Source organism: Ostrinia nubilalis, chromosome 1 (genome assembly GCF_963855985.1).
Source record: "Ostrinia nubilalis chromosome 1, ilOstNubi1.1, whole genome shotgun sequence".
NCBI lineage: Eukaryota > Metazoa > Arthropoda > Insecta > Lepidoptera > Crambidae > Ostrinia > Ostrinia nubilalis.
In genome coordinates, this window is record NC_087088.1 from 2,537,501 (window position 1) to 2,555,297 (window position 17,797).

The following is a 17,797-nucleotide window of genomic DNA, read 5'->3' on the forward strand; positions in this document are numbered from 1 at the left end:
TTGTCGAAAGAAAATCAGACATAACTTTTTTGTAGCAAATAGCAAGGACCTATTTCAACTGACTAAAGATACTCTGCAAATTTTAGTTTCATAGGAAGGAGGCAGTCGCCTAATATACAACAAAAATGTATGTGGAATAATAGAAATTGGACTGAAATAATTACATGAATCCCTTAAACCGGCAGACAGTGGTGACTGAGTTTGTTGCGGCGCTTCTTCTCAGCACTTGCCAAATGTTTGTCTCGAAGCGCTGGTAGGGCAAAAAAAGAATGAGACATGTATAGGCTCCTTAAGAGCATTTGACGATTTGCAAGAACTAATTTAATTAGTCTAAACAAATAAAGAAAATTTTGATTTTTATTTTTTTGATTTTGGACAGCCCTTCGCTATTACATGAAAACCCATCCAATTTCTACCTCAAAAATTTTCATTGCGAATTTTAAGTGTCCGCTGTAAAAAGAACACTCCAAGTATATTTTTAATGGTCGCAAATAAAACAAGCAAGTTCTTATTGCTAGCGATTCTTGTAGTCGAACTAAGTGCCTACTTATAGAGTCAGAAGAACTTAAAATACAAATATCTCAAGAATACTTAATAATACAATTTTAAGAATATTATGTATTGTCTTCTATAAAGATGAATTATCAATAAATGCCTCTATAAATCAGGGCTTAGATTTTTAATATTTTGTTCATACAGTGAAAGTAACAAAGGACCACTTTATTTTTCAATCTCCATTGTGCGCTCAGTCACAATAGAGCTAGCAAACTCGAATCTAATGTCAATATGCTTTTTAAAAACCTTTTCTTCATAAGCAAAATAGCTTTATTCCTATTATGAGCAGTATTAAGTACGGATAGTTTTTATTAATCAGCACAAGCCTTATATCCCACTGCTAGACTGGCTTTTTCAATATTAGATCTTGGAGTATTCCTAGAAAGGTTGAATAGGTATTCAACATATCTTTAAGAATAAGCGACTTGGCTACCTTTTGGTGGTTTCTCTCGCTGTTATTGTATTTAATCCTGTATGAACCTAAATCTAAATTCTAAATTATCTAAAAATGTCTTGTGTGTTTCCCTGACCCATTTTACCCATTTTATTGTAACTATAGTAAGTTATTATCCTCCTGAAAGCAGTGAAAGTATTTTTTTCTGATAAATTGAATAGTTAATTAATATTATTATGTTGTTAGTAATTTGAAAAAAAGTTCCAATAGGGTAGGAGTTCTTCGAATACATTCTTCGATTACATACTCGCCCTTATTCGACAATAGGCCAGATTTGCCCTCGGGCGTTATACTGAGTAAAGGCGATTGTACTGGGCGGGTGAATGGCCCAATCGAGGTTTCGAGCTTCAAACTATGTCGCACACATTTTCCGAATATCTACCCTCATTTGGCGTTATCGAGTTAGACTTTTCATAATGTCACTTTACATTACAATTAAAATAGAGAATTACAAATGTCGCGTAATAGCGAATCAGGGGCTAATTCAAATGCATTTGTCGAGAGTAGAAATCGTCTGTCAAATAATTTTCTAGTAATCAATTTTGAACTGATTGTCAAGGTAATACAGTTGAAAATTGAATATCAAAGCCAGACTACGCCTAATGTCAGATCAGCCGATGGTAGATGCCAAATTTCCAATATCGCGTACGAAGACGGAGAACTTTGTCAATATAGTGGTACATAAGGGTCATAATTAGTGGATGCCGACGATTTTCGCGCTGTCATCTCAACGACTGCCCACCCTTGTCGTTAGAGCAGTCGACTGGATAGAAAGCATGGAAATAACATGGTGATTGATAAACTAGGTGCAAATAAACATATTTTATAAACACAGAATGCTTTTTGCTTAAATTTGAACATAAATTTACCATAATATAACTTATTACACTTATGTCTGGATTTGTAAGCAGAAATATGGATAGGTACCTACTGAATGGAGTGGATGACATAGTGGATGGAGTGTTTTGTAAAACTGCAAAAAAACTTTACCACTAGCTGCTACTAACTGTAACTTACACAAACTTCTGCCGTTCACCGCTAGGGGCGCTGTGCAATCTGCCATACATTTTGTACGCACTTGGTAAGGTTAAACTTATGGTAGAGCTACAGAACTTTCATATAATAAATTATCATGCGCAAAAATTAGTATGTTTGGGCCCGCCATCCACGGACAGTTCGAGCAATTAGCCAGTGGTCAACATAAAGGCACGGACCGCTTTTGCAGCCAGTCAACAGCTTGAATCTACCATTGATAGGTAACTGCTGGAGTAGTTGGTAGTGAAACTGCTCAACAGGTCACAATTTCATTTTCATTCAAATCAGTAGCATCATTGATTTTGAGGAAGAGGAACCACTGCTACTTTGTAATATTTGCTCGAACAGTCAGTATAAAATATACCTGGCAACTGAAATTTCACCGTGCCGAAGTAGTCACAACTGCTCGAGCAGTACCGTGTATGTGTGTATGTAGAAATCAGTTGCAGCTAGAAGCTGTCGTAATTGTGTAAGAGTGCCTAAAATGATTTGTGTCTTAGTTTTACTGCTATAAATTTATACTACCCATACCAATATTATAAATGCAAAAGGAATCTGTCTGTCTTGCTTTCAACCGATTTTGATGAAATTTGGCATAGAGATAGTTTAACTCCCGGGAAAGGACATAGATAGTTTTTATCCCGGTTTTTGAAACAGGGACGCGCACGGTAATGTATTTCGGTGACAGACAAAATTCCACGCGGGCGAAGCCGCGGGCGGAAAGCTGGTAAAAGTATTATAACCCTTTGTTTGATGTGCTTGTAGCTTAATGATTTTTAATGCTTAGAAAGGCACGATAAATGTTGGTCTGGGCTAATATCTCTTTTCGTCATTTTCAAAGGCTTTACAACAGTTTTTAACTGTATTATCACATTGTAACACCTATATTACTATTATGGAAGCAATAAACGTATTGAGTATTCTCAGTGAGTATTGAGTATTTGATAAAATCTAACATTAAGATTGATCCCTTCCCTCGCACACCCACATCTCTCCACCTAGATTAAATTATTGTCATTATTTACTGTGTTCATTTGATTTGGTGCATAATCTGAAAACCATTTAAAGATTTAACCATTTACAATGAAAATAATTAGCTCGAATTCGTACAGTTTTTTTTATTTGTCATTTTTGACAATTAGTGTAATGTTTTAAATAAGACCGAAAATGATACGATTTTCTTTATGGTTTTTGTATTAGTTTGTTTTTAAAATTCACTTTATAGTAAATTACAGATAAATCCAGATTTAATCACAGTGTTATTTATTAAACTAGCTGTGCCCGCGACTTCGTCCGCGTGGAATAATGACTTTGGGTAGGCACTTTTAATAATTTAGTCTAATTATTTTACAAATAGCTTTTGCCCGCGACTTCGTCCGTGGAGAAGTCGAAAACGTTCTCATACGATTATTTTTAAATGTTTTAACGTTATTATCTAAATGTTTAAATACTTTTAAAATATAAAAATCAGGTTAAATAAACATGAAAATATTTTTTTCTTATATTTTATGAATATGCAGCTCGGCCTTTGATCCGGTGAAAGTTACTCGGTGGTATTATTTTTTTACAACGAAATCGAAAACTACACCTACCGCAGTATTATTGGTAAACTTTTTTTTTATATTTTCCTACGGGTGCTAGAATCACCAAGCTTCCAGCATGCCACTGGCCGTGGGAGAAGGAGCTTTTCCTCAAGACTACTCCCACTAACTCAAGGGCCTCCGCCAAAACTCTCGCGCGAAAATGAGTTTATGTATACAGCGCAAGCAGGTGCCCGCGGCATGACTTTCATGCATTACTATGCATTGTTGGGCGAGCGCACGCAGCGGGCACCCACTCCGAGGTTAAGTGGAGGCCCCTAGAGTATGGTAGTCGTTAACATGACGTCATGATTGTAAAAAAATGCACTAATGAGTAATTAATATCAACTTTGAAGCAAATCACCACTAAAATAACTTTCTACCCCTTTTTAACATAGTTAGGGGGTGCATTTCACTAAAATACGAAACACGTCTTCCATTAATTCTGTTATAGAATGCTTATGCAAAATTTTAAGTAGATTGGACGAAGGAATCTCGTTATTTCATACAAACTTTGCCCCTCCTTTTTACCTCCTTAGGGGTAGAATTTTGGAAAATCCTTTCTTATCAGATGCTTACGTCATACAAAGAACACACCGTCCAAGTTTCAGGTCTTTACAATCAGCGGTTTAGGCTGTGCATTGATCCATCAGTAGCGCGCGTAGTACCTACCTACTTGATCATTATTTTGCTGCGATGTGATTTTAAAACTGGGATATCTCCTAAGATATTTATTGAAATCGAATGGTGTAAAGGGCAAGAATGTTTAAAATTAAATACTTGTGGTGAATAATTTATTTATTTGGATAAGGATTAATATCATGTTTATAAAAACACCTTCGCAAATAATGCATTATTTTAAAACAGATTTTTTTTGCATAAAAATGGTTACTATGAGCCAACCTTAAAAGATAGACATATGCTACCGCGGACTTTTTTAAAGAGCTTTTAAAGGAGAACAATCCTGTCATACACGATTTTTGCGAAACTTTAACCGTTTACGCAGCATCAGCTCTCAAAAGGTAAAAATTCATTGATTTGAAATATTCTTGATTGGTGCTCCGCTCCTATTGGTCTTAGCGTGATGATAAATAGCCTAAAGCCTTCAGGAACTAACGGGCTATCCAACACAAAAATAATTTTTCAAATCGGTCCAGTAGTTCCTGAGATTAGCGCGTTCAACCAAACAAACAAACAAACAAACAAACTCTTCAGCTTTATAATATTAGTATAGATATACCTATATATAAAAATGTCTTCATTAAAGTAAATATATTATGTAATTTTAACAGACGGACTTATATTAGGCTGTCTTTACATAACTAAATTATTATTTTATAGCTCTAATGTAAACTTTCATCAATCATTCCTCCCTCCAATCCAATGACATATAAAAACATCTTAAAGATGACCTAAACTCTATGCCTAAACTGAACTGTCCCACCAAACTCATTGATAAGGGGGCGCTACCGTCGTTCAACTTATAGTTTCCAACATGGCAAAAATCGGAAGCAGCGATCCGGTATTGACGGTGGCGCCCCGCTGCCAATGTCAAGGTTTTATTTCTATCATATTTTTTTTACCACCAAAACTGTCAGATGCTATTTTTCAAATAGCCCTATCCTACTATTTGATACAAAATCTAACGAAATGAATACTTTACATTTCTTGTGGGCTGCCCACAGGGAAGAATTGCGGAGAAGGCGGAAAATGCGAGAATTAGCCAGAATATATATGAAGAAAATTTTGAAGACATGCCAGAGCTTCTGTTCAGGCAACGTTACAGGCTTAACAAAGGCCAATTTCAGGAGCTTTGTCATATATTGAAACAGGAAACCTCTTTGCGGGGAAATACAATAATTTCTCTGGAATCCAAGGTTTAATATCTTACATAATATTATTTAAATGCGAAAGTGTGTGTGAATGTATGTTTATGCGAGTATAAAGATAAAGATACATTTATTTGTTCAAACATGTGTAGGTACCTACACAAGGTGTTAAGTCAGCATTTAAAATGGTATCAACATGTCTTACCTTTGCGGTGTACAAATTAAAATTAAATTAAAAGAGTATTATGAATGTTACTCTCACGCAAAAACTACTGAAGGGATTTTGTTGAAACTTTATAGTATTATTGTATAAAAGTCATTAACATCCTACTAATATTATACAGGGTGTCCCGTAATGTAACGTCAAGCCGGAACTGGGTGTTGAGGCAAGTTGTGCTGGTTATCAGAAAAATATAAAAAAAAATCTATGTGGCATATTTTAAAAATAATAGGCATTTAAAAAAAATCAAAAAATTCTACTCCAGGTGACGGTCCTTTTACTCGTGTTGCCACAAATCTTCACTTTTTCCAAATTTTTTTTTGTTATGTAACCCTGAATAATGCTTCTCTAAATTGTTATCAAAATTACAAAACCAGCTGCTCCAACTTGGATGAAAAAAATACATTATTCCCAAAAAAAATATCAAAATAAAAATTTTGCCTAGTTTAAACTGACTGTACTGAAAAAAAATTGTACTACGCGAGTGTGGCAAGTGACGTCATAATTTGGCGCATTTAGTAAGGATTCCAAAATGGTATAACACTTTGTAAAATCTTGCTGTAATTGTCGACAATTTTTGTTTATTGGAAATAATCCCGTTTTTAACTTTATCTACCTTGGTTAAAAATATTATTCTAATGTGCCCAAAATTTAAGTTTCTGGCTTAAGGGAGGTGTAGAAGCCATTTTAAAAGGTATGAGCGGGACGGAGAGGGCCATCTTACCAAGCAGGGATGTTATGGATATCCGTAACCGTAACCGAAACTATCGGATATCCGAAATAAAAAATGTCCATAACCGTAACCGAAACTGATTCAAAAGTTACGGATAGTTTCGGATAAAGGCCAAACTGCAAAACTCTATAAAAATTTGCAGTATACACGCCGCAGCTGCAATGCCGCGCTGCCGATTTCATAGTTTTGCAGTTTGCGGTCTGCGGCCCGTCTTGGAATAGTACCTTAAATCTTAATATTTGTTACCAACTTGTCTGGCATTCGCTGGCACCATCTAATATGCCAGCCTGTTTTACCTTTATCATACATAGGTGTCGTCTTAGTTGGTACATAAAGTAGCTATGTGGGTCACGCTCACGCAGCATCTTGCTATTTGTATTATACCTACATTTTTGAAATTCTAATAATTCCGTAACCGAAATTATCCGAGACTTTCGGATAATCTGAAATGATTTCATATCCGTGACCGTAACCGAAACCGGTATAATATTATTCTAATATCCGTAACCGTATCCATAACCGAAACTTCATATCCTTATTATCCCTGTTACCAAGTACAAGTGCAGGTAGGGCAGGTAGTAAAGGCGCGCGCGCACGGGTGACTTTTGTCACAGTATGTCAACTACTAATTACTGTCATGGTGACAAAAGTTTCTGTTCTGTTTCTGTGAATTTTGGTTTCATTACAATAATCATTTTTAACCAAGGTAGATAAAGTTAAAAATGGGATTATTTCCAAAAAACCAAAAATTGTCGACAATTACAGCAAGAATTTACCAAGTGTTATACCATTTTGGAATCCTTACTAAATGCGCCAAATTATGACGTCACTTGCCATACTCGCGTAGTACAATTTTTTTTCAGTACAGTCAGTTTAAACTAGGCAAAATTTTTATTTTGAAATTTTTTTTGGGAATAATGTATTTTTTTCGTCCAAGCTGGAGCAGCCGGTTTTGTAATTTTGATATCAATTTAGAGAAGCATTATTCAGGGTTACATAACAAAAAAAAAATTTGGAAAAAGTGAAGATTTGTGGCAACACGAGCAAAAGGACCGTTACCTGGAGTAGAATTTTTTGATTTTTTTTAAATGCCTATTATTTTTAAAATATGCCACATAGATTTTTTTTTATATTTTTCTGATAACCAGCACAACTTGCCTCAACACCCAGTTCCGGCTTGACGTTACATTACGGGACACCCTGTATATGCGAAAGTTTGGATGTCTGGATGTCCGTATGGATGTTTGAGTTTGTTACTCTTTCACGCAAAAACTACTGAACGGATTTTAATGAAACCTTACAGTATTATTTTTTATAACACAGAATAACATTATAGGCTATAGGGGTAAAACAGGATCCACGCATACAAAGTCGCGGGCGGCCGCTAGTGCCCAATATATTGTTTGGATAACTTATCTATCAAATTATTATCTTCTTAGTTTCTTCTCCCTTTTCTTTATTTTAAGAAATGCTGTCAAAATATCTGATTACTTAACTAAAACTTGTAATATTGTTTTAGATGAGCTGCCTGCAGGATCTGTTGCAACAGCCACTTTTCTGGAGCATTTTAACAATTTATTTGATTTACTTAATGCGCATGCATTCACCAGACTGGCAAGAAGGGAAGCAATCAAGTGTGTATAATATTAATTAAAAGATTTTGTTTAATAGAGAACAGAAGGTTCTCCACTAAATCTGCCTAGTAAAGGCTGCCAAAAAAAAATAAAAATATTAAAAAATTCATACCTCCTTGTTTTATTGAAGCAGCTCTATAATGTACATTTGTTTAGTTTTGAGCAAGTTAGAGCAGTTAAGCCATAAAATTTGTTTCTTCATAACTTCTTGCTTTAAATTAAATGAATGAATGAATAAATAAAACTTGAATAATTGTGAAAGAACTGCGCTGCCCAGACAGTAGATTTATTAAATTAGTTATAGCTTTCGATGTTTAGGTTTCACAAATTGAATACCTTACTATGAAGTTTTCACAGTTATATCCTAAATCCTCTCAAAATTTGGTTGTGTTGGATGAGTTTTTTTAAAAAAAAGATCACTCTGTCCAGGGATATCCGTAACCGAAACTTTCGGTTATCCGAAACCGTAACCGATTTAAAAGTTTCGGATGTAGGCAGTTTTAATTGTTTTTGTATAGCATTATATGTAAAGGCAAAACAGTCTGATTTACCTTTATAATGCCATCTAGTATAAATTCTATTATTATATTATTTATTCGATGTAAAGTGTGCGGCCATGAATGAACCGAAAAAAATATCCGTAACCGAAACCGGTATAATATTATTCCTATATCCGTAACCGTATCCATAACCGAAACTACATAATATCCATAACAGCCCTAAGTAACTCAGTCCACACGCACATGGCTCAAGGGTATAGGTAGGTATTTACAGCTTAATTACTATCCATTCGCTTTAAGTTTGCCGCTGGCGATATGACGTCACTCGAAGGGAAACGTCTATAACTATAACAAACTATATTTAGAATGTTTTTTATTTATTAATATTGATAAGAATTGTGTATTTGCATAAAATAAGACACATTAATTGCGTTTAATCACTAACCGATTGCCTTGAATCGCGGTTGGGGGAGGGGACGCGCGTTTAGTTATGGAGTAGTGTCGATGGGAATGAAGATGTATGGTCCTTATAAATAACCCATTACCCAGGACACTACTGGCTTGGTAGTGTAGAAGGGAAAAAATATTCCCCACGAAGGGAAAAAATATTCCCCACGACACTACTGGTAGTGTGGTTTGTTGGTGCGGTCGGTCAGAAGGGCGGCAAACTTAGCGCGAACGGGTAGTATGTGAGCCATTCCACACGTACATAGGTACGAGTAGTACCTATGGCATGCTATGCTAATAATAATTATTATTGTCTTTGCAACACGTCTAGCATAAATATGAAGGGTATACCTACTAGGTAAAAATAGGTGATTTATTGTAGGACTTTTGTTCACACGGAAAAAATGACAAAGTTTTTAGTTACTTATCAAATAGGTAGTAGTAACATATATGTAGAAAACAGGAACTTAGATGCCAACGAAAGAAAATAGGCTATCAAATGTTGTTTTGGGGACTTACCTTTATAAAAATATCACATTTAAAAATTCATACCATTTGTTGTTATTTAAAAAACAATGTCAATTTTGACAATTAACTGAAAGTCTATTATCTATGAATATAGTAGCGATATATGGTATCCAGCGGCAATGGCAGTGCAAAATTTTGACAATGACTGTAGTTATCATACTTCGAGTTTGTCCATGGAGACGGCAAAAGTCCTTTAGTTGGCCATAAAGTAAACTTAACGAAAAATGTTACTTAATTGATACCGAGGCGCAACCTGGAAGCATTGCTAAGTGTGCTCCTCGTTACTGGTTCATCGTTCGTCATCGTCATTGTTCGTAAAAACCGGGTCGCGGCAGGCAAATAATAAAATTAGTCTTATGTCTTCTCCCTTATTAACTTCGATGGATAAATAGCTAAACCTCCTTGACGTTTGTTGGAAAACCGATTTTTTCAGGCCATCGGATTTTAATTTCAAAAGTCATTGACCAATCCCAGTTCATATAATAACTATTATGACGTTTTCTATTGGCCAAAAGATTTAACTCTCTAAAAATCCGCGTGCAACCATATCCTGCTTAAATATTGTGCACTTTATTGAGCACAGATTAAACAAGCTAAATGACAAATAGAATAGATTGAAATGACAGATTGCACTTGAATTACCCTACAGGGATCTCTGATTAGCTGTTTCAATTATGATAGAGCCTTTCATTATTTTCCCCCGCGAGATTCGAACCCAAACCGCAGACGTTGTTGGTATGCGAACCACCATAAGCTGACTAAATAGGTACACACACACACACAATCAAAGGTTTGTGGTTATGTTATTACCTAGTCTTGTTTTAAAAGGTAGTGTTTTGTCATTGTGCGCGTCGCCTGGTATGATTGAGTAAAGGCTAAAAATCTTTCTTTTGTAAGCCATATAGGAAAAGTTTCAGTTGATGGATCGGAGGTAATGGGGCACTATTATGGACTCTTATAAACAAAGTCACAGGCAAAATATTAAATACATTTTTGTTGCCAAATAACATCTATTACAATCCATTTAATGTCTCAGTATTACCTTGATGTGCTGTCATCCGTGCCATTTAATAGCTTTTCTTGAAAACTTATAATTACTTTTAAAATTTCCAGGAAATTTGCTGCTGAATTTATTACTTAGTAACAACTTGAACTTTATGATATTCTTTGAGATGTTTATAACCTTAATGCGGTAAACTTAGTATTTTCCTTAAGCACTAAGAAAATAGTGAAGTGTATAAAATGCGGGAGGAAATATTCTCTCTTCTGTTGTTGTTTGTGTATTGTACAATCTCATTGGGTGAGCTTTGTAAACCGTGAGTTTGCTTCAAAATCAACTCGTTTTACTCTTAGACGAGAATAATATTCTGAGCTTGTTTTCCTTTTATTCAATTTGCAAGTGCATAGAATGATGAGCATATTCATATGAATACAGAAATTATTTCCCATGAGAGGATTTAAAATTTAAGTTTTAATTTTTCTTCGTTGCGATAGAAATACATACAAAATTTTTGAAATTATACATTATATATTTTTCATTAGCTTTAGAACAATAGCATGCGTTGCAAGATTTGTTCATGTTGTTATTTTATTTCATTTTATTGACTTACCTATTTCGTATTTAATTTTCACATTTATTTTGTAATAGAAAAATCGATTGATGAATCACAAGTTTTGCGTAATCTCGATCAACTGTGTATTTATAGGGAAGAATAGGTACATAGGGACCTTAAAGAAGCATTTTTTATTTAATATCTGTCCTTATTATCCGATACAATGCCCATGGAATTATTGTTAAGGCTCGCTGGACAAATCCTCAAAGGTAGGCTTTCCATTAATACCGGGGACTAGTGGAATTCTCTTAACTAAAAGCGAAATTTTTTGGGATGGCAATATTTTTCTCGGTAAATATTTTTGTGGATATAAGCAACATAGGGAAATGTAGGTACTCGTTGAATGCTGAACCTTGTTCGCTTGCAATAAAGTTTATTGTGCAGCAGCTGCAGTTTACTGCAGCAGAAAAAGGCACCAATTTCGTTTCTGGCTTCGATTCGGTGGTGCTGGCGCGGTGTTGAGATCTAACAGATGCAGTTTCATTGTTGTACTTTCGTTAATCATAGCTAAAATTATAGTAAACAGCACACCAGACTCTACATTAATATTGAAAATTGGTTCAACTGGAGTTAGTAGATCCATTAAATGTTTGACCTTACTTATTTATTAAAGCACGCATACTTAGAAGTTCCTTTGTTCCTTACGAAACAATCCGAATAACTTCCCCAAATCGGAAATAATTTCCAGGAATCACAAATGCCTTCCTTAAATCATAACAGTGTAAAGTTCGAAGGGTTGAAAGTCTGCCGCGATTATGCAGGGTGTTCGCGACGCCTTAATTTTGTTAATAAACATCAATTATTCTCCCGAATTAATTCTGCACCCGCAGGGCGGTAAATATATTCTGTGCTAGCCACAGCTATTTATAGCGGTTGACAATCAAGTTTTGACAATATTGGTTGACCTGTCAGGATTACTATCAGGGATATCGGATTCGGTTGTCAGAAAAAATCGTGTGCTTTTTTTTTGACTTTTTATTAGTTGTTCTCTCAAGTTGCTTTAGGAACTGCACCGTCGTCAGCTCTGATAATATTGTTTTTAGGTACTACCTACCTACCTACTTCATAAATAAAAATGAGTCTGGCAATGTAGCTGAAAAATATGTAGCTAATTTGAATAATAGACGCTTCACTAAACTGATTTCCAAGACCTAGTTAATAAAGGTTAATTTATATAAAGTCAACGCTATTGATCCCTTTCAAGAAATAGGCGGATAAACCACAAATATCTAATTTGAAAACTTTGCTTTAACAGATATTTTGTTTGCAGAAATGAGTACGAGCCGAAATGTAAATTAATAATGAAGATAAATTAATCTAACTTTCATAAATTACCTTTATAAAGATTAATTGCCTTAGCTTATTTCTTGGTATTTTGACACAATTGTAATAATGAAATAGAAAACTTAGGCGTAGGCTGAATTATTCAATGAAAACGGAACGCTTTTAATAGACTAATATTAAGATTCAAACAATAATAGGTGTTCTAGTTAGAGTATACTGACATAATTTATGTTTAATTTTTTTAAAAGATTATTAGTAGTTTGTTATTTCACAAATTACTAATACTTCTTAAATATTACAAGTGTTAAGAGTTACTTACTATTTTTAAGGTTCTGTAAGCTAGCTAGATTACTTCATCTTGTCCGTAACCATGCTAAACATAATAATGTAGTAAAGTAGTTCTTCAGTTACGAGATTGAACTACGAATCAAAGGTGATTTGTAACACAATCTCGCAACTTAAGAACTTCTCTATAAAGACGGCCAATCTTCTTAAATACGTTTAATATCCACGTCCCAGGGGAAAGAGTTGCCAGTTTGTCAGAAGTTTGACAGAATTACTGGCTATTCACACGGACAAAGTTCGGTGTACTGAGGTCGGGGTGGAGATGCTAAAAGTCAGTAAAAGTTTGTTCGTAATTCGTATTCCTTCGACATATTCAGGAGCAAGTTTTGGTGAATTTTTATACTTATTTTCCCTATGTCAAATTAGGAGTATGATTAGCAACAAAAATAAAATTTATTTATGTAAAAATACATTCACTGATGTTTCGGTAAACAAATTCCAAGTATTTGAAATTCAATTTCTTTATCGCTTTTCCATGATAAGAATCTATATTTTTTTTTAACAGGACCCTGCTAAACATGGCAAAAATAAAAGGATTATTTTAAATGATAACAATGTTAGTTTTATGTTTTTGTTACAAAATTAATTAAGATTTAAATTCTATGCAATTTGTTCCAGAATAATTTATTACATGGTTACCCTACTTTAATGGGAGAAACTTTGCATGCATGTTCTAATAGTAATATGTCATGGTTTTTCCTACAAAACTCATTCATCAACAGCGAAACTATGTCGATGATTCTGCAGCTTTTTTGCAACATTGACCGTAAATAAACAAACAAAACATACTACAAAAGTGCTGATACAAACAAGCCTTGTTTGCCAACTAGGACGTCCAAATAGTGACGCGGGTGAAATAGCAAACGGAATACAAAACTAGATAACATGCGAGTAGCTGGATGATGAAATATTAAAACTTTTGCCGGATAGAGTCATACTTTTTGCAGAAAACTTATTATAAGTTATATGCACTACTGTGCAAAGTTTATTTCTCAATAAGGCAGCACAGAATAATTCATATAGCTAACTTAATTTCAACTTTACAATATTAACAGGTACCTGAAACGGTCAAGCGAGACGCTAGATAGAGTAGAGTTCTATAGATACTAATCCAATCACAGATGAAATCCTCTATTTTATGCCATTTTAAAATAAAATTAATAAAATTGAGTTAAATTTGCGTGGTTTTAAAATTTATTTATTTCTAGTATCTATAAAATCCACTGCTTATTATAGTTTTAGCTGCCATCAGCTGTTGACTTTGGCTGGGTTAAAGAGTCTTTTTTTTTCTCCCTCAACATCTGTCTTGATTTTGCTATTCCATAAGATAATCTGTCTCGCCAGACTTTGTTTAGGAGAACCATAAACTTATGAAAAGAGTGACTTTGTTTTATTACTTTGTTTAGAGGTTGATCTATCTCGAACATAATTTAAAGATACGCTGTTCGGTGAAGGCCAATACTGGAGATAATGGTAAAGAATACTGTTCCCCTATCTAGGTCACCTGTTGACGAGATCTAAGTTTGATTAAAGGTAAATATTTAAGATGAAAATATGAATATAAGTTACATTATTTTGTATGTGAACACTTAATTTAAGGCCTTATTAATTTAACCGTTTTTACATATCAAGTTATTAAACATACCGGTTTTCTCTACAACATACGTAACTCCAAACGTTTTGTCAGTTACCAAACCGATTTTTCAAGCCCATGGGAGAAACTTGGCAACATTCAAAAGGAGGCTAATACTCGTGAAACCCCTGAAAATGTAACGGGACCAAAACACATTGTAAACAAATGGATTTTAAAAGACGTTTCCTGAGACTTTGTGGACCCAAGGGACACGGGGCGTACCCAAGAAAACCCGCATGCAAATCCAAAATGTATTACCGGAATAAATTGCTTGTACGTTGTAGCTTAATGGATATACAGGGGGATTTTTTCAAGTCTGCGTTGCTTCAACTATAAGTAGTCACTTCATGTAGGTAGCAAAAATCCTGAAAGGTCTACTAGGGCTGATTTTGGTTAAGCCGCATTGCTTGATTTTTGTAAAGTATTCTAGGAATCCTTTGATTAGAAATAACATTAGTATAGATAATATCAAACTTAATGATACTACAGTATTCAATGCGATTGGCCACACTACTGCGCCAACGCCGACTTGTCGTTATCTCGCAAGTGAAAGTGCTCTTATTTCGGCAACAAAACAAGAACTGGACAGAACTGATGCTGGTATTTGACAACTCAGGCACCAGCCCCGGTAGCCGTGATCGTCTAGTGGTTAGGACCCTACGTTGTGGCCGTAGTAACCCAGGTTCGAATCCTGGTCACGGCAGTGTCTCACTGTCTCGGCGGGGCAATTTTTTGCATTTTGTTAGATTACTGTGGTACCTACTTCCTTGTTATTAAGGCTGAGTTGCACCACCTAAATTTGACCGTAACTATTAGAAAGAAAGAAAGAAAGAAAGAAAAAATGTTTATTTGGCACCAAATTACATGCACTTAAAAACCTACACAATATTTAACTTATTCTAATACAAAACAAAAAATATATACAATTTAAAAAAAAAAATATATAATTTTGGTACCAAATTGGGCTCCGCTCAGTAAAGGCAGTGACGGCACAGAGCTCGTCACGGTGACTGGTATTCTGCGGAGTCCATTTGCAGAGGAAAAGAAGGCGCATAGCCTCAGCACACAGACAGCCGACGCATACTGCGATAACCGGTGTATTTTGTATGGAGTTTGACAGATTTTTGACGTTTGTTAAAGTCAAAGTAAGATGGTGCAACCCAGCCTAAGTCAGCTAATAGTGTATTTAATAAAGCTTACGCAACTTTCAGCAAAGTCTAGAATGTTACCTAAATGAAAACTTATTAAAATTCTCTACCTCATTCTTTAAAAAACTACATTCTCATGTAAAGCTACACTGATCACGCGTGTTGCTAAGGAAATATTACAAGTCTGTCTACAACACACTTGTAAATACCGTGTGACTTAAAGCTGATATACGCGTAAGTAGAGAAAACCAGAGCCAAAACACCGCCGCCTAACGCTGGGGCATTAAGGTGAAGTGCTTAAAACCGTCGATTCGCGGGATGAAATTGCCTTAAATCTGCGGGAATGGCGCATTTATTTATTTATTTTATTTTTTATTTATTTTATTTATTAGGACAACCAACAAGACAAACACGCATACATGAAATTACTATAACTAAAAGTGCTTAAAACTAAGTGCTGTCTTAATTAAAGGCTGCCACGGCATGCAATGTGGACAGTTGCAAATATGAGAACTAAGAGATAGTAGGTAACACAGTGAAAAATTGAAATGTAATGAACATTATGAATAAATTTCTTTTACATTATTTGCTGTGGCTGTAAGGGACCTCAGCACAGAGCGCCTGAATTTCAATGGCTTATGATGAAAGATGTCGACGTCACATGCTTTGCACAGTCTGTTGTACTCCCTTTGCAGTCTGCTCATGGTGGCGTGGTAACCCAGATTGGTTTTACTAAATTTTGTTGCGAAGGGGACATACTTGCAGGAACGTGGGAGCTTAAGCGGTACGTTAAAATTAATTGAGCTCAAAAGTGAGGGACAATCGACGGCTCCGTTGATGAGTTTATACAATAGCATACAATCCAAGAGCATCCTGCGCTCCCGCAAGCTGTGCAGTTTGAAGTAGGCCAGTCGCTCTCCATATGAGGGCAGCTCCTTTGCCATTCTAGTCTGGTATGATAAATGCCACAAAAAACGTTTCTGAACGCGCTCTATACGCTTTATGTGAACATCGTAATGTGGTGACCAGATCTGACTGCAATATTCGAGACCAGAGCGGACCAAGGACCTGTACAAAAGCACTTTAGTGGAGGGTTTTTTGAATTCCTTCGTACTGCGCAAGACGAAGCCGAGCATCTGAAAAGCCTTGGTGACGATATGGTCGATGTGTTTATGGAAACGCAGTTTCCTATCCAAGATAACTCCCAAATCGCGAATAGATTCCACCTCCACCAAGTGGTGGCCATCAATATTATAAGTTGGCAGCTGAACTTCTTTCCTTCTTGAGAATCTGATAAAATGACACTTATTAAGGTTTAAGAATAATTGGTTTTTGGTGCACCACCGAGCCAGACCATCCAAGTCCTCCTGCAATAATAAAGTGTCATTCTGATCTCTGATTTGCATAGCTAGTTTCATGTCATCTGCATACAGAAAACACTTAGCGTGATTGAAGCTGGAAGTTATGTCATTTATGAACATGTTAAAGAGGACCGGGCCAAGATGGGAACCCTGAGGCACGCCGGATGTTGACAAGAATGGCCGCGAAGAATAGCCGTTCACCACCACCCTCGAATTCCTCTGTCTAAGATAAGAGGAGAACCATTCAAGAAGATTACCAGAAATACCGAATGTAGAGAGTTTGTGTACTAGGATATTATGATCCACGGTGTCAAAAGCCTTACTGATGTCTGTGTAAATGGTATCCACTGATAAGCGTGAGTCAAGAGAGACCGAAACATACTCGACAAATGAGGCAAGATTAGTGGTGGTAGAGCGAGAAGTCAAGAAGCCGGATTGTTGGGGTGAAATTATCTGTTTTATATGCCAAGCAAGCGCAGGGCACACCATGGACTCGAACACCTTGCCAAATACACAAAGAATCGATATTGGTCGATAGTTTTTAACTGAACCGACGTCACCTGACTTAAAGATGGGGACCACTCGTGCCTCCTTCCAGGCTGAAGGAAAAATACCTGTCCTCAAAGATGTATTGAAAATTAAAGTAAGAGGCAGAGATAACGCTTTGCGACAAATGAACACAAACAAAGGCGGTATACCATCGGGTCCAGCTCCCTTGCGCCGATCTATTTTGTCTAGAGATTTAAGTACTTCTTGCTGTGAAAATTGCAGGTTTACGAGGTAATTCGTCGTGATAATTTGGTCATTAGAAGTCACGGGTAAATGGGAGCAGGTCTTATATACTGAGGCAAAGAAAGAGGCAAACAAGTCGCATATACCCTCGCCACTGTCCGCCATG

At 35.7% G+C, this 17,797-nt stretch overlaps 1 protein-coding gene and 1 non-coding gene across 2 annotated transcripts in view; both read left to right on the forward strand.

Moving 5' to 3' along the window:
* Nucleotides 1–17,797, forward strand: part of LOC135079998 (galanin receptor type 3) — a 76,824-nt gene that overhangs the window by 5,305 nt on the left and 53,722 nt on the right. The window lies entirely within an intron of this gene.
* Trnah-gug (transfer RNA histidin (anticodon GUG)) lies at nt 15,022–15,093 on the forward strand. Its single transcript has one exon. It is a non-coding gene; the product is annotated as a tRNA-His (tRNA).